General features: G+C 42.3%; 1 protein-coding gene and 1 long non-coding RNA gene across 16 annotated transcripts in view; one reads left to right on the forward strand and one right to left on the reverse strand.

Annotated features, from left to right (window-relative positions):
* Positions 1-9,488, reverse strand: part of OSMR (oncostatin M receptor) — a 95,259-nt gene extending 85,771 nt beyond the window's left edge. For 3 of the 11 annotated variants that reach the window (XM_044932605.2, XM_044932600.2, XM_006063506.4), the window contains exon 1: positions 8,645-8,975. The gene's annotated coding sequence lies outside the window, so the exon portion shown is untranslated. Of the gene's footprint in view, positions 1-8,433; positions 8,589-8,644; positions 8,980-9,469 lie in introns of those variants that run through there. The other 8 variants (XM_044932607.2, XM_044932604.2, XM_044932602.2 and 5 more) reach the window with 7 other exon arrangements.
* The window catches only part of LOC102395220, a 112,128-nt gene continuing 97,525 nt past the window's right edge, over positions 7,990-22,592 (forward strand). For 2 of the 5 annotated variants that reach the window (XR_006546667.2, XR_006546668.2), the window contains exons 1-2: positions 7,990-8,206; positions 11,381-11,510. This is a non-coding gene — a long non-coding RNA (uncharacterized LOC102395220). Of the gene's footprint in view, positions 8,207-9,549; positions 10,161-11,380; positions 11,511-12,142; positions 12,540-22,592 lie in introns of those variants that run through there. The other 3 variants (XR_003104962.3, XR_327993.4, XR_006546666.2) reach the window with 3 other exon arrangements.

A 22,592-nucleotide genomic window follows, 5' to 3' on the forward strand; every position in this document is an offset into this window, starting at 1 on the left:
GACATAGAAAAATGGACTGGTTTAAAATTGGGAAAGGAGTACATCCAGCCTGTATACTGTCACCTTGCTTATTTAATTTATATGCAAAGTACATCATGTGAAATTCCAGGCTGGATGAAGCACAAGCTGGAATCAAGATTGCCAGGAGAAATATCAATAACCTCAGATATGCAGATAACACCACCATAATGGCAGAAATCGAAGAGGAACTAAAGAGCCTCTTGATGAAAGTGAAAGAGGAGAGTGAAAAAGTTGGCTTAAAACTCAACATTCAAAAACTAAGATCATGGCATCTGGTCCCATCACTTCATGGCAAATAGATGGGGAAACAATGGAAACAGTGACAAACTTTCTTTTCTTGGGCTCCAAAATCACTGCAGATGATGACTGCAGCCACGAAATTAAAAGACGCTTGCTCCTTGGAAGAAAAGCTATGACATATTTAAAAGCATATTAAAAAGCAGAGACATTACTTTCCCAACAAAGGTCCATCTAGTCAAAGCTATGGTTTTTCCAGTAGTCATGTATGGATCTGAGAGTTGGATTATAAAGAAAGCTGAGCGCCGAAGAATTGATGCTTTTGAACTGTGGTGTTGGAGAAGACTCTTGAGAGTCCCTTGGACTGCAAGGAGATCAAATCTGTCAATTCTAAAAGAAATCAGTCCTGAATATTCATTGGAAGGACTGATGCTGAAGCTGAAGCTCCAATACTTTGGCCACCTGATGCGAAGAACTGACTCATTGGAAAAGACTCTCATGCTGGGAGAGATTGAAGGCAGGAGGAGAAAGGGATGATAGAGGATGAGATGGCTGGATGCTATCACGGACTCTATGGACATGAGTTTGATCAAGCTCCAGGAGCTGGTGATGAACAGGGAAGCCTGGCGTGCTGCAGTCCATAACAACTGAGCAACTGAACTGAACTGAAGTTATAGCAGAAGTGATGCAGGGATATGAGTGAAACTGGCAGAAGAAGAGACAAAAATAGATCAATGAAATAAGATAGAATCCTCAAACAAGTCCTTATATAAACAGGAATTTATTTTGCTGTAAATAATAGAATTCAAATGAGTTGGAAAAAAGTAGTATGATTATAAATATACCATATGAATCAACTATATCTTCCCAGGCCAGGTGGTATAACAGTAAACAATCCACTTGTCAATGCAGGGGATGCAAGAAATGTGGGTTCAATCCCTGGGTCTGGAAGATCCCCTGGAGAAGGAATGGCAACCCACTCCAGTATTCTTGCCTGGAAAATTCCACGGACAGAGAAGCCTGGCACACTACAGTCTGAGGGACTGTGAAAGAATCAGACAGAAGTGAGCACTCAGAGCCTCAATGATCAAATGCTTAAAACTTAAGAAAAAAGTTGTGACATTTTACCTTTCATCTTATACAAAAATCTGGTATTTTGAAAAGGTAAATGTAAAACCAAAGTAATAAAAGTATTAGAAAAAAATAAAAGCTTAGAAATAATTTTCAGGTGAAGAAGGTCTTTCTAACCTAGACAAAGCACGTAAGTGATTAGATTGCAGCCGATTACACAAACATCTAAAACTTCATGCAGGACTTTCCTAGTGGTACAGTGGATGGGAGTCCACGTGCTAATGCAGGGGACACTGGTTCCATTCCTGGTCTGGAAAGAACCCACATGCAACGAAGCAATTAAGCTCAGGTATCACAACTACTGAGCCTGTGTTCCAGAGCCCACGAGCTGCAACCACTGAAGCCCGTGCTCTGCGAGAAGAGAAGCCACCACCGTGAAGAGCCTGCACACCACAAGAAGAATAGCCCCCACTCACCACAGCTAGAGAAAGCCCACGCAGCAACGCAGACCCAGCACGGACAAAAATAAAATAAACACATTTAAAAATAAATAAATAAAACTTCTGTGCAGCAAAAGATATTTAAAAATAAAAGCATTGTGAATAAGCAAAATGTGGTATATACAAACAACAGAACATTATTCAGCCTTAAAAAAGAAGGAAATTCTGATACATTCTACAACAGGGATGAGACTTGAGGACATTTTTCCAAGTGAAATAAGCCAGTTACAAAACTGCAAAGACTCTTCCATTTCTATGAGGTACCTGGAGTATTCATGGACTAACTGAAATGGACTGGAATGGGTGAATTTAACTCAGATGACCATTATATCTACTACTGTGGGCAAGAATCCCTCAGAAGAAATGGAGTAGCCATCATGGTCAACAAAAGAGTCCAAAATGCAGTACTTGGATGCAATCTCAAAAACAACAGAATGATCTCCGTTCGTTTCCAAGGCAAACCATTCAATATCACAGTAATCCAAGTCTATGCCCCAACCCGTAATGCTGAAGAAGCTGAAGTTGAACAGTTCTATGAAGACCTACAAGACCTTTTAGAACTAACACCCAAAAAAGATGTCCTTTTCCTTATAGGGGACTGGAATGCAAAAGTAGGAAGTCAAGAAACACCTGGAGTAACAGGCAAATTTGGCCTTGGAATACAGAATGAAGCAGAGCAAAGGCTGAGAGTTTTGCCACGAGAATGCGCTGGTCATAGCAAACACCCTCGTCCAACAACAAAAGAGAAGACTCTACACATGGACATCACCATATGGTCAACACGGAAATCAGATTGATTATATTCTTTGCAGCCAAAGATGGAGAAGCTCTATTCAGTGGGCAAAAACAAGACTGGGAGCTGACTGTGGCTCAGATCATGAACTCCTTATTGCCAAATTCAGACTTAAATTGAAGAAAGTAGGGAAAACCACTAGACCATTCAGGTATGACCTAAATCAAATCCCTTAGGATTATACAGTGGAAGTGAGAAATAGATTTAAGGGACTAGATCTGACAGATAGAGTGCCTAATGAACTATGGAATGAGGTTTGTGACACTGTATAGGAGACAGGGATCAAGACCATCCCCATGGAAAAGAAATGCAAAAAAGCAAAATGTCTGTCTGGGGGGGCCTTACAAATAGCTGTGAAAAGAAGAGAAGCAAAAAGCAGAGGAGAAATGGAAAGATATGAGCATCTGAATGCAGAGTTCCAAAGAATAGCAAGAAGAGATAAGAAAGCCTTCCTCAGCGATCAATGCAAAAAATAGAGGAAAACAACAGAATGGGAAAGACTAGAGATCTCTTCAAGAAAATTAGAGATACCAAGGGAACATTTCATGCAAAGATGGGCTCAACAAAGGACAGAAATGGTATGGACCCAACAGAAGAAGAAGATATTAAGAAGAGGTAACAAGAATACACAGAACTGTACAAAAAAGATCTTCACGACCCAGATAATCACAATGGTGTGATCACTGACCTAGAGCCAGACATCCTGGAATGTGAAGTCAAGTGGGCCTTAGAAAGCATCACTACAAACAAAGCTAGTGGAGGTGATGGAATTCCAGTTGAGCTATTTCAAATCCTGAAAGATGATGCTGTGAAAGTGCTGCACTCAATATGCCAGCAAATTTGGAAAACTCAGCAGTGGCCACAAGACTGGAAAAGGTCAGTTTTCATTCCAATGCCAAAGAATGCTCAAACTACCGCACAATTGCACTTATCTCACACACTAGTAAAGTAATGCTCAAAATTCTCCAAGCCAGGCTTCAGCAGTACGTGAACCGTGAACATCCAGATGTTCAAGCTGGTTTTACAAAAGGCAGAGGAACCAGAGATCAAATTGCCAACGCCCTCTGGATCATCAAAAAAGCAAGAGAGTTCCAGAAAAATATCTATTTCTCCTTTATTGACTACACCAAAGCCTTTGACTGTGTGGATCACGATAAACTGTAGAAAATTCTGAAAGAGATGGGAATACCAGACCACCTGACCTGCCTCTTGAGAAACCTATATGCAGGTCAGGAAGCAACAGTTAGAACTGGACATGGAACAACAGACTGGTTCCAAATAGGAAAAGGAGTATGTCAAGGCTGAATATTGTCACCCTGCTTATTTAACTTATATGCAGAGTACATCATGAGAAACGCTGGGCTGGAAGAAGCACAAGCTGGAATCAAGATTGCTGGGAGAAATATCAATAACCTCAGATATGCAGATGACACCACCCTTATGGCAGAAAGTGATGAGAAACTAAAGAGCCTCTTGATGAAAGTGAAAGAGGAGAGTGAAAAAGTTGGCTTAAGGCTCAACATTCAGAAAACGAAGATCATGGCATCTGGTCCCATCACTTCATGGGAAATAGATGGGGAAACAATGGAAACAGTGTCAGACTTTATTTTGGGGGGCTCCAAAATCACTGCAGATGGTGATTGCAGCCATGAAATTAAGAGATGCTTACTCCTTGGAAGGAAAGTTATGACCAACCTAGATAGCATATTCAAAAGCAGAGACATTACTTTGCCAACAAAGGTCCGTCTAGTCAAGGCTATGGTTTTTCCAGTGGTCATGTATGGGTGTGAGAGTTGGACCATGAAGAAGGCTGAGCGCTGAAGAATTGATGTTTTTGAACTGTGGTGTTGGAGAAGACTCTTGAAAGTCCCTTGGACTGCAAGGAGATCCAACCAGTCCATTCTGAAGGAGATCAGTCCTGGGTGTTCTTTGGAAGGAATGATGCTGAGGTTGAAACTCCAGTACTTTAGCCACCTCATGCGAAGAGTTGGCTCATTGGAAAAGACTCTGATGGGGGAGGTATTGGGGGCAGGAGGAGAAGGGGACGACAGAGGATGAGATGGCTGGATGGTATCACCGACTCAATGGACGTGAGTCTGAGTGAACTCCGGGAGTTGGTGATGGACAGGGAGGCCTGGCGTGCTGCAACTCATGGGGTCGCAAAGAGTCGGACACAACTGAGCGACTGAACTGGAGTATTCAGAGACAGAAAGCAGAATTATGGTTGTGAGGGGCTAGGGAGAGAGTGGGGAGTTATCATTTAATGGGTACAGCATTTCAGTTTTGCAAGATGAAGAGTTCGGGAGATGGATGGTGGTAATATGCTTGCACAACAATAGGCATGTCCTTAATAACACAGGCCTGTGTGCTTAAAAACAGTTAAAATGGTAAATTTTATATTATGTGTTTTACCACAATAGAAAAATTTGGGAAAAGGAGCTTACACTAGAAGAAATATTTGCATCATCCATAAGAGACAACAGATTAAGAAACTGAATACCTGTAGAGCTTCTGCAGTAAACAGACATAAGATAAAACAACCCTATAGAACAGTGAGCAAAGGACATGCACAGGTGATTCACATAAGAAACACACAATCCATAAATATTTAGAGATATTAAACTGCAGCTGTTACTGCTGCTGCTAAGTCGTTTCAGTCGTGTCCGACTCTGTGCGACCCCATAGATGGCAGCCCACCAGGCTCCCCCGTCCCTGGGAGTCTCCAGGCAAGAACACTGGAGTGGGTTGCCATTTCCTTCTCCAATGCATAAAAGTGAAAAGTGAAAGGGAAGTCGCTCAGTCGTGTCCGACTCTGTGCGACCCCATGGACTGCAGCCTACTAGGCTCCTCTGTCCATGGGATTTTCCAGGCAAGAGTACTGGAGTGGGGTGCCATTGCTTTCTGCAGCAGTATTCAGCAAAATGTAAATTAAAATGTCTTACTGAGTTTCACTCATTCACCAGATTTGAAATTTTAGATAAAAAAAGATAATACCCAGTGTTAGGAAGGATGAGGAAAACAAATTCTCATGTGCTGAGTTTAAATTATTAATAGCACCTCGGGTGGGTCAGCTGTGCAATATGAAGAGTTTTATCTATCAAAGTGAAAAATGGATAAACTGTTTGATCCACAAATCTCTCTCCTAGGATATTACACTCAGGCTTAAGCACAAAAGTGAATGCCCAATTTTCCCTGAAGCACTGTTGCTAATGCTGAATAATTTTAGTTAACTTTGATGTCGATCAATAAGGGAAAGGATGAATAAATATCTCTAGCTAACATAATGAAAAATAAGAGTAAGTATTATTACTTTAGAATGTAGCCATTAATAAAAGAGGTACAGACATGATAGAGGTCTAAGACTTGGGGGTGAAAAAGTAAGCTGCACGATGATAGTAAGACCTCATTTACATTTATTAAAACATAATATTGGAGAAGGAAATGGCAACCCACTCCAGTATTCCTGTCTGAAGAATCTCATGGACAGAGGAGCTGGCGGGCTACAGTCCATAGAGTCGCACGAGTCGCACACGACTTAGCGACTAAACCACCACGTACACATATATTTGCAAATGTATACCAAAAAAAAGTCTTGGCATAATAGGTACGAACCTGAAATTTCCCTCTTCTGAGTGAGAATAGGAGTGACAAAGTTCGTTCTACATTTCCCCCCTATACGTCATATATATATTCATTTATTATTTGTATTATTTTTAAAACATAAAAAATAAAACAGATAAACTAGAGTAAATAGCTTCTGAAAACAAATAGAAGGTTGTGACCACAAGGACACAGCTTTTATAAAAGAAATCTGCGCTACAGAACTATGAGGAATCCTGCTTGGAGGGAGGGGAATTTCTCACAAGTTCTTATCTGCCTTGTATCTCCCCATTTCATATATTTTTTTCAGTCAAAGAGGACTTCCTCCAGAGAAAGCAGGGCTAGGGCTCAGTGTTCCTGTAAAGTGAGCAGGATGACACTTGCTTGGCTTTCCTTCTGCTCGAGCCTACAGCATTCCCACGAGGAGAACACACTCTTTCCTCTTGTCAAATCACAGCACCACCTCTTTCAGACCATGATCGTTTTCCTGATTTGGTTCCTTTTTCAGGACAAATGGGCCACAAAAAACAACAGAGACTTTGGAACACCTCTGAGCACCACTGGGGGTGTCCCCAGTCTCTCAGGTTAAAGAGGTGGAAGGAAAAACCCAGTATGTAAGTAAGTATTCTCCCCGGTGTGGCTCCAGTCCCCACTGGACACCTAAGACGGCCGTTTCCTCTCAAGGTGGCCGTTGATACAGAAGGTTTAGACGCATTTGCTGAGACAACAGGAGGCAGAACAGGTACCGCAAGGAGGCAAGTTACAGCTGAGAGTTAGCCCTACCCAACAATGAAATGTTAGGTGGTGAGCTCCCTGCCACTGGAGGCATTCTAACAATACTGAAAGCTATCAGCAGAGGCGCCAAACTCAGCATGCCCTTGAAGATTCTGAGTAGGTAACAGGCTGGTGTCCAGTGCTTTTAAAGACTCCAAGAATAATTCTGAGGCACAGCTAAGTCTGGAAAGCCCTGGCCACTATGACTATTTGGTGCCCTTCAGATTCAAGGGTCTCTAAGTGCAGGTTAAAGCAGCTCAGGAGAGAGGCAAAGCGCTCTGAGGACAGAGTGCTACAATAATGAAGCACCATACGCGGGGGGCGGGCGGGGGGCACTCCACAAAGGGTCCTAAAGTTTGAGACACAGACAGTGCTTACAGGCAGCCTCCAAAGCCAAATCCTGACTCTGCCACTTGCTAGCTGTGTAAAGCACAGACAAGTTGCTTAACTTCTCTGGGCCTCAGTTTTCTCACTGATAAAATCAGAATGGGAAAACTGTTACCCACCTCAGTGGTGAAGCTTAAATCATTCTCGTGTATGTACAGTACTTAGTGCCTGATCCATAGTTAGTGTGAACGGTTATTATTTCGTAGAGGAGGAAACAGAGGCTGAGGCCATAAGTTAACCTGACCCACGTCCTAAAGTCAGTTTAGACTTGAGAATAAGATCCACAGCTTCTTTCCTTCTAGCTCAAATTAAATACATGGCATTCAGTTCTATCAGAGCCTCTGCCTACATTGATCCCTCTTGAGTTGGAGAATAAACTTGTTCAGAGCCTTCAAGCTTGTCAGTTACCAGGCACCCTTGCCCCGTGGCACTGAATACTGTGCCTCCAGCCACAGGACAGGCAGGCAGGACGGATGGAGGCACGAGCCGGCCAAACACTGTCAAGAAAGGGCTTTCAGTGCTCCGCGACGTCACCGCCACCGAAGCCAGCTCTATGGTCTTGGACAAGTTGCTGAACCCCTCCGTGCTTTTTGCCTAGGAAAGGGCTGTCTGTAAAAGGGTGAGAAGCGGCGCGGTTACAAATACAACGCTTCCATCGCCCAACCGGCCAACTTGGTGCTCCTTCCATTCGCTTGGCGTCTACCCCAGACACCACCGCATCCCCAAGAACTTTATCGGCTGCACCTGCGTGTGAGCGCCTCTCGCTTCCAGGTGTAGAGGGAGGTGGAGAGAGGTCGCCGACCAAGAGAGGTATGACCGTCAGGTAGGCGTTAAAGGAGCGTGAGGGACGGCTGGAGACCGCAATTAACACCCAAGTAACTCTGGGGTGCTGGGAACGAGGCAAAAGTGGGTCAAATGGGAATTTTAATCCCACAAATATCCCCCGACTGCCTTGCGAAGGACGCGGTGGGATGGGGACTGTAAACGCAGGGTGGGCACCGTCGTGGTTACGCACGGCGTGCGCTCTGGCAAGAATGAGTAGTTACGCACCCGACCGCGGGTCACCGGCGAAGACCCCTCGAAACCCCTTCTCGGGGCAGAGCGAACCCCCCAGCCCAAGCAAACGCGAGGCCTCGGGGCACCGAGCAGGAGAGCAGAGGGCTGAACTCCGGGCCGCGTCCAGACGGCAAGGGCCGGCGGAGAATCCACCGAGGGAGGCGGCGCGCGCGGAGGCGAGCGGGGCGCGCGGTCGGGTACTCACCCCGCGGGCCGAGGGCTCCGCGAGCCGGGCCGAGTCGTCGGCGGCTGGGCTGCCGAACCGCGGTGCGAGACCCGGGAGAGCGCGGGTGCGGACGTGCAGGGCCGACCCCGCGCCTGGCCTATGAATCAGCTGCGGGGCGCGCGCCCAGGGGCGGGAATTACGGGAAAGCCGCGGGGGAGGGCAGAGGGCCGAGGACTTTTGCAATTTCCCGTCTCGCTGCGCACTCTTGGCACTCCTGGGACCCACAGGAATTCTCTTCCTTTGGGTCCCCCGGGGGGAGAGCGGATGGGACCCTGCAGAGGTGTGGGACCCCGGGCCTCGGCGACCGGGCGGGGACCGGTGGGAAAGGAAGTGGGCGAGGCCTGGGAAGGAAAAGTGGAAACCGAAAACGGCGGGCCGGGCACCCGGGCGGCAGCTCCGGCCCCCGCAGGCTGGCCACCCGGGCGGGAGCAGAGCGGAGCGAAGCGGGTGGGATCCCGCGGGGCCACTTGTTATCCCGGCCTGGAGGCACACCCCCTGGGCTTCCCGGCAGAGATTCTTTGGGCACAGACAAGCGCTCCAGGCAAACTTCCGACTGTGTGGGGTTTAGAGCAATAAAATTTGAATTCTAGGATCCTGGTTCGCGTTCCTCCCTAGAAACTCCCTGGCAGATACAGTTGTCCTTGCAGTAACTGTCCCATAGCCTTACACAAAGAGCTATGTGTGCTATAACGTGGCTTACTTTTTCTCTTAATAATGCTATTTAATCTTTGAAATACATATTTCAAAATACAGGGCCCTTGAAATGCATATTTGCCCTCTCTTCATAGTTACATGGGGGCTTACCTGGTGGTACAGTCGGTAAAGAATCTGCCTGCAATGCAGAAGAGCCTGGTTCCATCCCTGAGTGTGGACGATCCCCTGGAGAAGGAAATGGCAACCCACTCTAGTATTCTTTCCTGGGAAATCCCACGGACAGAGGAGCCTCGCAGGCTACACAGTCCATGGGGTTGCAAGAGTTCGACAAGACTTAGCCACTAAAGCACCACCACCATAGCTATATGATAGACTAGCTAAAGGCATACCCACCTGGGATCTGGTATGGAAACCATCTAAATATAGCTGCTGCGGTGCCAGCCTTGGACCCAGAGGGAGATTGGTGGGGCTGGGCTGTTGGAAGGGGTGCCCTGCAGCTCTGAAGTCTTATCCGTGGGACCTGGCTCTGGGCGACTAAGACTGATGAGACTCAGGTGCTGCAAAGTACCACAGTGATTGGGAGAACTAGGAGTAATGGAGAAGGACCACCCATGAATCGTATCTTAAGAGTCACTTCTTGAATTGACTGAATGGCTCAAAATGTCAGAATCAGTCCAAATGATTTTATGTTTAAAGCCCAAATACTTTTATGTTTGTCCATGTTTAATAGCTCCTCCCAATGCCATCCCAGGGAAGGAGTTCTTTTTAGACAGGTTGTGTCTGATGCTGCCAGGAAGACCATGATGCATACAGTAAATATTTAATGATAATGAAGTTAAAGGTACGCGTGTCTAAATAAATGTAAGGTACTTTGCCACACCTCTCATTACGGGTTTTAAAGAGTCCATTAGTTTAGCCATCTGGCTATGGAAGCTCTGTCAAACCAGGTCCTGAGGGTGAGGAAGGCTTTCTGATTGACTTTTTCATAGTGTGAAAAAAAAAAAAAAATACTGAGTGTGATGAATTTCTGCAAAGTGAGTCTTAACTTGCTTTGGGTTCCTCTAACAATTGAAAGAAACTAAGTTGCAAAATATTCCCTGCTGTTGGTTCAGGACCCTCCAGTTCCCCTGGTGAAATTCTAAATTGGCCCCCTTACACAAAGGTCAAGGAGAGGCAGACCCATTCAGATTGGTTCAGTTCAGTTGCTCAGTGTGTCCGACTCTTTGTGACCCCATGGACTGCAGCATGACAGGCTTCCCTGTCCATCACCAACTCCCGGAGCTTGCTCAAACTCATGTCCATTGAGTAAGTGAGGCCATCCAACCATCTTATCCTCTGCCGTTCCCTTCTCCTCCTGTCTTCCATCTTTACCAGCATCAGGGTCTTTTCAAATGAGTCAGTTCTTCACATCAGGTGGCCAAAGTATTGTAGTTGCAACTTCAGCCCCAGTCCTTCCAATGAATATTCAGGACTGATTTTGTAGGTGGCAGTTTAAATAAGCAAGGAACTTACATAGGAGGCTTGTCTCCCACGGTAGCGAGATGAATAAATCTCTACATCTCCTCACCCACCTGCCAGAATCTTAAAAGTTATATAGAAGCCTTAATGGGGTTCAGTCCTGTGTACAGACCCCATGATCTTAATAACACATTGTTCTGTCAAGGTTGCATCCTTGAAAATGGCTCCTGGTACAGATACAGCCAGCAGAACATATATTCCAAGGACAGGGGAGGGGATAAGGAGGCTCTGATTGTCTGGGGTTGGAGGGTCAACCAGAGGGGACATCCTCTCGATGACATCCTTCCACAGGTGTCCACATAAAATTCACTTATTTTGTGCACCATTCTAATTCCTTGCATATACTCCTCTTTCTAGAGACTAGTTAGTGTAGCACCTGTAAATCTGTGATCATTCCCTTAGGATGATGTACTAGGTTGAATAGTGTCCTCCAAAAATTCATGTCCACCCAGAATTTCAGAATATGACCCCATTTGGAAATATAGATTTTTCAAATTTCATCAAGTTGAGCCTGAATTAACCCAATGCCTTTTATTCTTATAGGAAGAGGAAAATGTGGACACAGAAACCCAGGAGGAACACCATGTGATTCCTGAGGCAGAGATTGGAGTTATTCTGCCTCAAGCCAAGGAATGCCAAGGATCACTGGCCAGCAGCAGAAGCCAGGAGAAAGGTACAGAGAAGTATGGTTTTCAGCAGAGTTTAATATGTTGTCAAAACAAAGAACATTAAACAAGTCAGGGATACATTCCTTTAAGGTTTCAAAAAAAAAAAACAACAACAACAGATCAGCACCTACACAGGGAGTTAGTATGACCTTGGCACCTGGAAAGGGAGTCTTGTTATTGAACGAGTATCAGCCCTGGTATCCCAGGAATGGAGGCGTTTAATAATGCATTTAATCTTTATTTTTAACATGGACATTCTTCTGGTCAGTGCTCCCTTTTCTTTCATAATTAAAGCAGATGGACAATGTATTTTTTTCTGAATTTTTTTTAATTGAAGGATAATTGCTTTACAGAACTGTGTTGGTTTCGGCCAAACATCAACATGAATCAGCCGTAGGTATACATGTGTCCCCCTCCCTCTTGAACCTCCCTCCCATCTCCGCCCCCCACCCCACCCCTCTAGCTTGTTACAGAGCTCCTGTTTGAGTTCTCTGTGTCAGAGACAGGCTGTTTTAGTTAGCATTAAATTCAGGTTAACTTGTGTATAAGCCAGAATGACTTCCCTAAATACCTCAATATGCAAAAATTTCCTTTAATCATTTCCCTGTCCCTTTTTCATTCTCTGTCTGTCTCCTAGATGTTGGCCTGTCCCAGGGCTCCATCGTTGATTCTCTCCTCTGAATCCACAGTCTCCCGAATGATCATGTCCATGCTCCTGATTTCCATGGTCACTTGTGCTCCGATGAACCTTGAATCTTCCTCTCCATTGCAATTTTTTCATCTGAACTACAGACCAACTTATTTGTACATCAAAATCAATATGTTCAAGTTCAAATGCTTCACTTTTCCACCTTTGATTCTCTTATATTAAGTGAATGCCCCAACCTTTAACTCAGATACCAAATCAAAAAACCTGGGAATGATTCTTGATCCATCCTTCCTCATCTTTCACCAGAAAGTCTCATATATGTAACTATTGTTGCCAAAATCTTGGCCCCCTGTCCACCAGTGCCAATAAAGAATACGGAAACAGAGTTTGGAGGAAATAGAAAAATGGCTTTATCTTTGCCTGCCAAAGGGGAATACATAACAGGCTCAAGTACTGCGCCCCATCTCTTGGGAATAGAGAGAGGTTTTATAACCTCATGAAGGTCTAGCATTTTCATTCTTTGCAAAGTTTCAAAACAACTACAGCTGGCCTGAGGTAACTCAGCAACCGGGTCTGGTTTCCCTGAAATAATTGGCCCGTGGCCTTTTTTTCTGAAATGCAGAATGCTCCAAGCGATTGTAAGGGAACAAGAATGCCAGGTGTGGGGTATAATCTATACGGAGTCAGAGAGTAATTAGCTTTGTGAAGGACAAGCCCAACTACAAGTGTTTGTTAGTAGTAGCAGCTAAAGAATGACCAAGATTGTTTAACTCTTGCAAGCCTGTTTGGCTTGTATGTGTGAAAGGCCATTCACTCATTTCCATTTTTACTGCAACACTATGACAGGAGAGACGTGAGTGGAATGTTAGTTAGCCTTACCCTATCCAGTTTCTCAGGGGAAATACAGTCCTATAAGTATCAGGAATATTACATAGATCTGTCTATGGATGTAAATATGGAAGAGGGCATGGCAACCCACTCCAGTATTCTTGCCTGAAGAATCGCCATGGACAGAGGAGCCTGGTGGGCTACAGTCCATGGGGTCGCAAAGAGTCGGACACGACTGAAGCAACTTAGCACACACATAGATATAGATGTATGAAATCATCTATGTAAGCTGTGAAATATAAATTATTATTCTATTTGTTAAACTGCTACAAGTATCTATAATTACATATTTGGCAGTGTTTGATAACCAGACTGATAGAATTTGAAGGAATTGGGAGTTTTCTGAAAAAAGTGGCTTCATCAAGTAAGTAGTGGATGATGATTTACAATTACCTTCATGGATAAGAATTCTCTATTTCTTTTTGGATGTTATCACATTTGATATATTAAAGATTCACTTTTAGGTTTTAAAGCATGCTTCTGTGGTTATGATTGTTGGTGACATTGGCATTATTTCTAAGAAAACAATGGAAATTAAAATGTTATTTGGTAAATGTATTCTTATATTGCAAAAAACAAAACAGGAATTTTGAAAAGTTTCTAATATAAAATATATCATAAATCTTGACTAGCTAAGAGACAGTTATCATTTCCAAATGTGTATATTTTTTTAAAAAATCAAAAGCAAACGAAAAAGGGAGCTGACAATGACAAAGCAAGATGTTAAATATTATAGGGTCACATGGAGCTTTCATATTTTAGAATTTCAGAAGATTCCTTTAAGTACTTGAGTATGAATTGTTTTCCTTCAGTGTCTGTTAAGTGGATTTAAGTGAGGGATAACAGCATCCTTAATAGTTCTAAAGGAGTTTCTTGGTTGAACTAAATGTTAGTGGAAGATTGGTTGAAGGATTGATTGCTTCTACACATTCCACCCTCTCCTGCGTATTCCAATAGTTTTCACACCTTATTCCAGAAATCGTCAGAAACCAGACCATAGTAGTAGTGTTAGTTGCTCAGTTGTGTCTGACTCTTTGTGATTCCAAAGACTGTAGCCTGCCAGGGTCCTCTGTTCATGGAATTCTCCAGGCAAGAACACTGGAGAGGGTTACCATTCCCTTCTCCAGAGGATCTTTCTGACCCAGGGAGCCAACCCAGGTCTCTTGCACTGCAGGTGGATTCTTGACCCTCTGAGCCACCAGGGGAGCATTTTGGATTTTTTTCTTTTTTTTCTTTTTGCTCCATGGGCTTTAGAGATACTGTTGAATATGTGTTTGCTTAGATAACTGCTTTTATTCTTTTGGCCTGTGGTTATGGGGATTAATAAAAATGAGCATAGTAATTAATACTACAGGACAGACCATTAATCCAGTCAGGAAGGAAGTACTTTGAGGGAGAGTCAGGTGGGAACTTTGGGAACTTTTGAAAATGATTTGCTAACCTTGACCTAAAATAAATCTATAGTCATGTTCGTATTGATATTTAAACAGCATCTCTTATTGAGAGCGTGTAGTTGGAAGTTTTTTAAAAAGTACATTCTCGCATTTTAATTTGATAGAGGGTGTTTAGCACACTTACATTTAAGGTAATTATTGATATGACTGAGTTAAACCTATCACTTTTCTATATGTTTTCTCTTTCATTCTCCCTGCTTTTTGTCCTTCTGTTTCTCCTTTTCTGCCTTCTTTTACATCATTTGAATTTTTAAAAGAATTTTATTTTAAATTTGCCTTTTGGGTTTTTGTTGTTCCTCTTTACAGAACTTTTTGGTATGTGGCCTAATGGATTAAGATATACATCTTTAATTTTTACTGTTTGCTTGAGATAATATTAAACCATTTCACCTACTAGGTCCATTTAACCATGCTTCTTGTCCTTTACAATTATAAAATGTATTATGTTTATGACAAGATAAAACTGGCATGTAATATGTATTTTAAAGAAATTAAGAGGAAAAATAGTCTTTTCTATTTACATGTTTACCTTTACCCCAGTGTTCTTCAGTCTTCCCAGAGATCCGAGTTTTCATCTGTTCTTGTTTCCCTAAGCCTGAAGGATTTCCTTTAGCATTTTTAAGTGCAGATATGGAGATACACTCTCTTAGTCATGTGTGTGTGTTTAATGTCTTTACTTCATCTCGTCCAGCTTCCCTGGTGACTCAGATGGTAAAGAATCTGCCTGCAATGTGGGACACCCGGGTTGGATCCCTGAGTTGGGAAGATCCCCTGGAGAAGGGAATGGCAACCCACTCCAGTATTCTTGCCTGGAGATTCCCATGGCTAGAGGAGCCTGGTGGACTGTAGTCCATGAGGTCCAAAAGAATCAGACATAATTGAGTGACTGACACTTCACTTCATCTCATGCTTGAGGGATGTTTTTGCTGGGTATAGGATATTTCCTTGACAGCTTTTACCTTTCAAACTTTTAAAATGTTGTTCTGTGATTTTCTGATCTCTATTGTTTCTGTTGAGAAGTTGTCAATTATTCAGATTATTATTCCCCTGTATATATAATCTGTCATTTTTCTCTGGTTGCTTTCAATATCTTTTCTTTCTTTTTGGTTGTCAGTATGACAATGATGTGTGTAGAGATTTTTTAAAAATTAGTATCATTATCCATCAGGCTGGACATTTGTTGAACTTCTTGAATTTGTAAATTTATGTCTTTGACCAAATTTGAGAAATTCTCAGCTAGTGTTTCTTCACATTTTTTTTTTCTACTCTTTTATCTTTCGCATCTCTCTCCTAGAATCCAGTTACTCATATGTTAGCCCTCTCCCTTCATATAGTCCCAAATGCCCTTGGACTTTATTGTTTTCACTTTTTTTCTTTGTGTTTTTTAGACTGGAAAGCTTCTATCAAACTTTATTTAAGCTTATTGACTCCTCTCCTCTCATCTTAGTTTTGTTATCAAATTCATCTACTAAATTTTGTATGATAGGCAGTGTATATTTCAGTTCTCAAATTTTTCTTTTTTATATATATTTTCTATATCTTTCCTGATATTTAGTGGCCTAATGGATAAGGCACTGGCCTCCTAAGCCAGGGATTGTGGGTTCAAGTCCCATCTGGGGTGGGGGTGGATAAACCACCGAAAGTTCTCCTTTGCTGGACTTTCCCAATGACTCAGAGGGTAAAGCATCTGCCTGCAGTGCAGGAGACCCGGGTTCGATTCCTGGGTCAGGAAGATCCCCTGGAGAAGGAAATGGCACCCCACTCCAGTACCCTTGTCTGGAAAATCCCATGGATGGAGAAGCCTGGTAGGCTGCAGTCCATGGGGTTGCAAAGAGTCAGAAACGACTGAGCAAATTCACTTCACTTCACTTCACTTCCTGATATTTACTATCCTTTAGCTCATGCTAGGCATATTTTCCTTTACCTCATTGAGCATAGTTCTAATGACTGCTTTTAGAGCATGACTTGGTTATTCTAACATCTAGGCATCTTAGAATCAGGCTTATTGACTGTGGCTCAAATGAGAATGTATCGCATTTCCTGGTTTGTTTATTTATTTTTGTACTGTCAAGTAATTTTGGATTACAACTGGACATTGTAAATATTATGCTATGAAAATGAGTTCTATTACATTCCTCCAGTGACATTGATTTTCTTTTTTAAATGGGCAGTTAATGTGGTTAGGGGCTTCCCCATGGCTCAGCAGTAAAGAATCTGCCTACTGTGCAGGAGATGCAGGAGATGTGGGTCCAATCCCTGCATTGGGAAGATCCCCTGGAGGAGGAAATCGCAACCCACCCCAGTATTCTTGCTGGGAAAATCCTATGGATAGAGGAGCCTGCGAGCTACGCTCCATCATAGGTCACAAAAAGTCAGGCACGACTGAGCGACTGAGCAGGTGCAGAATGTGGTTAGACTCAAACTGCAAACAAGATATTGATTGCAGTAGTAGCAGCTCAAATCCAAATTCTGTTTTTTGTGTGTGTGTGTGGGGGGGGGCTTGTTTTTATCTAGGCTGTTTTGAATTCTGTCTTGCACAGTCATGATTCATAGCTTATCAATGATGTAAGTTTAAGCACAGAATATAAGCTTTTTCCTCTCTAGCTATTTCTTTTCTGCTGTTTCTCACTTTATTTTCCAAACACTGTGTTTGCATCAAACTCTGACCTCTGATTCTTCAAGCCAGAAATATTGTAAACTTTCTAACAGAGTTTTAGTTACCCTCACACTGCACAGGACTTGTGGGGTCTCAGGCTAAGGGCCATAAAATATGGGAAACTCACTCCATACTCTTTCCTTTGTTCCAAGTGTTAATTCTCTTCCAGAATCTTACTGTTTTTGTCAATTCTCCACTGCTTTTTATGTGTTTTTTATCTGTATTTTTCCTAGTGTTTGATATTGTTGTATGTAGGAGGGGCAGTTTAATGAGAGCTCCTCAGCTATGACTGAAAGAACACTCCCTACAGTTATATTTTGAAGCACTAAATGACGAAGTTATTGGGAGAAAATACAAGGAACTTGTTTTTGGGGTTTTTTTTTCCATTTTCCTAGGGTAGATTTCTCCCTCCAATAAAATATTCTTCTGAAACAATCCAGTTTTTCAAAAGACTCAAATATTTTTGCCTTAGACTTCAATCTGGAAACTGCTGAAAGCCTGCTGGAATTGTGTAAGGCTAATCTATTAACTTAAATGTCATGTTAGAATAAAAATGAGTGCCAATAACATGATGAAAAGGTAACAGTGTTAGTCTCTCAGTTGTGTCCAACTCCTTGTGACCCCATGGGCTGTAATCTGCCAGGCTCCTCTGTCCATGGCATTCTCCAGGCAAGAATATTGGAACAGGTAGCCATTCCTTTCTCCAGGGTATCTTCCCAACCCAGGGATTGAACCCACATTTTCTGCATTGCAGGCAGATTCTTTACCGTCTCAGTCACCAGGGAAGCTCATATAACACAATACTACCAAGGAAACAGTTTGGGGAACGAAAGGAGGATTAGTGAAACTTGTCTTTGAACTTCCTGTGAATTTTGTTGAAATGCCAAAAACAAAATTTATTTGAGGGAGTTTGGGTAAAGGTTTATCTTTATCTGGTGATTCCATTTGTGTTTAAATTTCATCTAGACTAAAATGAATACTTCCTAAAGTTATTCACCTTTATATCCAATCTTGTCAGCTTTTAAAATGTAGGTTCTTTCATTCAACTCTAACATAACAGCAATTATTTGATGATGCTTAGTCACTGTGGAATAAAACTCTGGTAATTTCCACATTCTCAGGGTATTTTTTTGAAAACAGGCCAGGGAGAAATGTTCATTCAAGTTCAATACAAAATAATCAAGCTAAATTTAAAAGCCCAAGAAGGAAAAAATGTTATTAAATTAATGTTACTAGATTTTGTAGCAAAAATAATCATAAAAATTGTTTTCTTAGAAATTACTGGAACATGATGCCTAAAGATAAAAGTATAAATGTTTCAGAAAAGAATGAATACAGACCATTTCCTTTGAAAATACCCCTTCTTTTCAGGAAGAAAAAAGTAATATTCACTTAGCTGGAAATGTAGACTTACAGATATTCATAGTTGCAAAATTGTAACACACACAGATGCTCATTAGAAAAACATTATGGGGGAAATGGGGTGATGGTAGGAAAAACACTGTAATAACAAAAACTAGTAACAAACTGAAGATCATTCAATAGAAGACTATTGAAAACGCTATGATTCATCCTTTCAAAGGAAGGGAAGGAAGATTATGTGCTTTATCAGCTGCTGTGGAAATATGTCCAAGATAGTCAATTAAGTCAAAAAAGAGTCAGAAATGTGTATGTGGTATGTCCATTTATCTATTTAATTTGTTAATGTTTATGGCATATATGGAGAAGGCAATGGCACCCCACTCCATGGATGGAGGAGCCTGGTGGGCTGCAGTCCACGGGGTCGCTAAGAGTCAGACACTACTGAGCGACTTCTCTTTCACTTTTCACTTTGACACATTGGAGAAGGCAATGGCAACCCACTCCAGTGTTCTTGCCTGGAGAATCCCAGGGACGGGGGAGCCTGGTGGGCTGCTGTCTATGGGGTCGCACAGAGTCGGACACAACTGAAGCGACTTAGCAGCAGTAGCAGCAGCATGGCGTATATGCATGAGCCTGTTTGGAGAAGGATTACAAGAAATTTGGTGACTGTGGATGTTCTTGGGGAGAAGGGCAAAAATGGGGGATAATGTGTAGGGAGGGCTTGTAGTTTTTCATTTTAGACCTATCTGTGCAGATTCGTTTTTTTTTTATCATTTGTTTTTATTTTTTATGGTAATATCTTTAAAAATCAAAGAATATGAGAAGCCACATTTGTTATTTTGGGGGGGGGGTTGTTCTGTTCAAGTTATAATCAATTATAATCTCTTTAGGGATATAAAAGAAATAAAATTAATTGCCTCTGCGGAAGACAACTGAGGGACAGAGGGGAGAGTTTTAACTCTTCCTTTTCATATCGTTTGAATTTTTATCCATATAATTATGTTACTTAGTAAAGGCTGCAGTCCATGGGGTCACTGAGGGTCGGACACGACTAATCGACTTCATTTTCACTTTTCTCTTTCATGCATTGGAGAAGGAAATGGCAACCCACTCCAGTGTTCTTGCCTGGAGAATCCCAGGGACGGGGGAGCCTGGTGGGCTGCTGTCTATGGGGTCGCACAGAGTCGGACACGACTGAAGCAACTTAGCAGCAGCAGCAGTAAAATATTAAATTTTTTAAAAATGCAACGATTAACAACAACAAAAATGGGACACTGGTCTGAAGTGTTGCCTGTGAGTTCTACATGTCAACCAGTGGGCTTCATCCGGAGTGAACAGACAGAATTGTGTTCCATGCAGCCTGCATAGCATGCATGCTGTCCAGCACTTGTCTGAGAATATGGGCTCTTAGCAGCTGTTGTAGACTTTGGCTTCTTAGAACTAGGGGAACTAGAGCCCCTAACCCACAGGGAGCTGGGTTGGGGCACAGACCCTCCCATGGAAAAGTGGGCCCTGTTTCAGAAAGTCTATAGCCAGATACCTCAGCTTCAGGGGTTGTCCCCCAGATAATGCTGTTTATCTCTTTCCATACACTCTTTTTTTTTTTAATTATAATTGGAGGTGGTGGTTTTTGCCATACATTCACATGAATCAGCCATGGGTATACATGTGTTCCCTATCCTGACCCTCCCTCCCACCTCCCTCCCCATCCCATCCCTCAGGGTCATTCCAGTGCACCAGCCCTGAGCACCCTGTCTCATGCATCAAACTTGGACTGGCGATCTATTTCACATACAATAATATACATGTTTCAATGCTATTCTCTCAAATCATCCCACCCTCGCCTTCTCCCACAGAGTCCAAAAGTCTGTTCTTTACATCTGTGTCTTTTGTTGTCTCTCACATAGGGTCAGCGTTACCATCTTTCTAAATTTCATATATATGCGTTAATATACTGTATTGGTGTTTTTCTTTCTGACTTACTTCGCTCTGTATAATAGGCTCCAGTTTCATCCACCTTATTAGAACTGATTCAAATGTATTCTTTTTAATGGCTGAGTAATACTCCATTGTGTATATGTACCACAGCTTTCTTATCCATTCATCTGCCGCTGGGCATCTAGGTTGTTTCCATGTCCTGGCTATTATAAACAGTGCTGCGATGAACATTGGGGTACATGTGTCTATTTCAATTCTGATTTCCTCAGTGTGTATGTCTAGCAGTGGGATTTTTTTTCCATACACTCTTAATCTTTACAGAGTGAAGTTAGTCAGAAAGAGAAAAGCAATTATCATATACTAACGCATATATATGCAATCTAGAAAGATGGCACTGATGAACCTATTTGCAGAACAGCAATGGCGATACAGACATTAAGAACAGACTTATGGACACGGCTGGGGGAGGGGAAGAAGCCGAGGGTGGGAGGTGTGGAGAGAATAAGATGGAAACATACACTACCATATGTAAAATAGATAGCCAATGGGAATTTGCTGGGGCTTTGTAACAGCCTAGAAGGGTGGGAGGTGGGAGGGATGTTCCAGTGGGAGGGGACATGGGTAAACTTATGGCTGATTCAGGTTGATGTTTGGTAGAAACCAATGCAATACTATAAAGCAATTATCCTTCAATTAAAAATAAGTAAAATTTTAAAAACAATAATATTACAAAAGTTAAAAAAATAGATCTCTGTAGAAAACTATACAATTATGGGAAAATATGAAGATGAAAATAATCACTATCTGCTTATTTAAAACAGGAAAAAACTCCAGTACTATACTGCTTAGTTATTTTAGCAACATAATTGCATATAACCAATTTGTTGCTCTTTACTTACAAATGGAAAGTTGGAAGCAACTTGCAGGTCTTTCACTCACATATTTACTCCACTGGGCTCTGTGCAGCAAGGCAAAGAGGTTTGTTTCTCACTCAAGTCATAGTCTGATGCTAGTCGAGCTGTCTTTTCTCTTTCAAGTGGTGAGTCGAGGATAGAGGCTGCTTCCCGGTTATCACCTTGCATCTGGAACACATGGCTTCCACACGTACTTGCAGCAACGAAAGAGGCCAAGAGGTTAGCATGGGTTGACTTTAAGGCCAGGGCCAGTCACTTTCACCCAGCACTGGCTGGAACTCAGTCACATGGACCAGCCAAACTGCAAGGGAGGCTGGGAAATGGAAGCAGCCTATGGGCCCAGGAAGAGGAAACAGAAGCTTGAGTGGGTGGAAACATTGTCTGGACACAGAAGGAAGCTTATTATTATAATAAATTATAATATATCTTTGTAATAGAATATCATTCAGCCATTGAAAATCAGGTTTCAGAATGTATTTAATGACAGGCGGATGCAAATGATAAAAATGAAAAGGCAAGATACAGAATCTTATGATTCTTGTTTTGGAAAAAACATAGTATTTATACATTATATGTGTGCCTATAAATATAAACTAGAAGGAAATAGATGATATGTTCTTTGCAGTTATCTTTAAATGGAAGGGTGATAGGTCTTTTTTTTTTAATGCTTTTGAAGAAATTGCTAATTGTCTTCAGTGATCATGTATTTCTTTAAAAAGAAGTATGTATAATCTGAAAAACTTTCTTTTAAAGTGGAAAAGAGATCCTTAGGTCATCTGAAACTAGAGCTGACACTTAAAATTCCCTTATAAGTTGCTACAGACTATGAATTTGAAGTTATGCTAGTACTTCAAATCAGCAGAGGGCCGCTGTCTGCTTTAGTGCTTATTTTTCCTTTGGCATCGATGCTAGCCAAACTCCCTGTTTTACACATTAATTGTGGTCAGAATCCTATATTCCATTTATTCTTTTGGCAGGGATAAGCCACATCTGAAACCTATCTTTGTAAATTGTAACACTCTTTGAGTAGCATCTATTTGCTGACCAGAGCAAGTAAGCAAACCCGGTCAGGGCTTGCAGGACGTTTTCATCTACAACAGACAGTGCTACCATAGCGACAGGCTCCATCACAAAACTAGGAAAGGAGAGCAGTTTCGCAGAGTGAACAGTCCTTGTGAGAAGACAGCCCCAGGGTTTGGAAGAGAATGAGGACTGGGCACAGGGGG

The sequence above is a fragment of the Bubalus bubalis genome, chromosome 19 (assembly GCF_019923935.1).
Source record: "Bubalus bubalis isolate 160015118507 breed Murrah chromosome 19, NDDB_SH_1, whole genome shotgun sequence".
Lineage (NCBI taxonomy): Eukaryota > Metazoa > Chordata > Mammalia > Artiodactyla > Bovidae > Bubalus > Bubalus bubalis.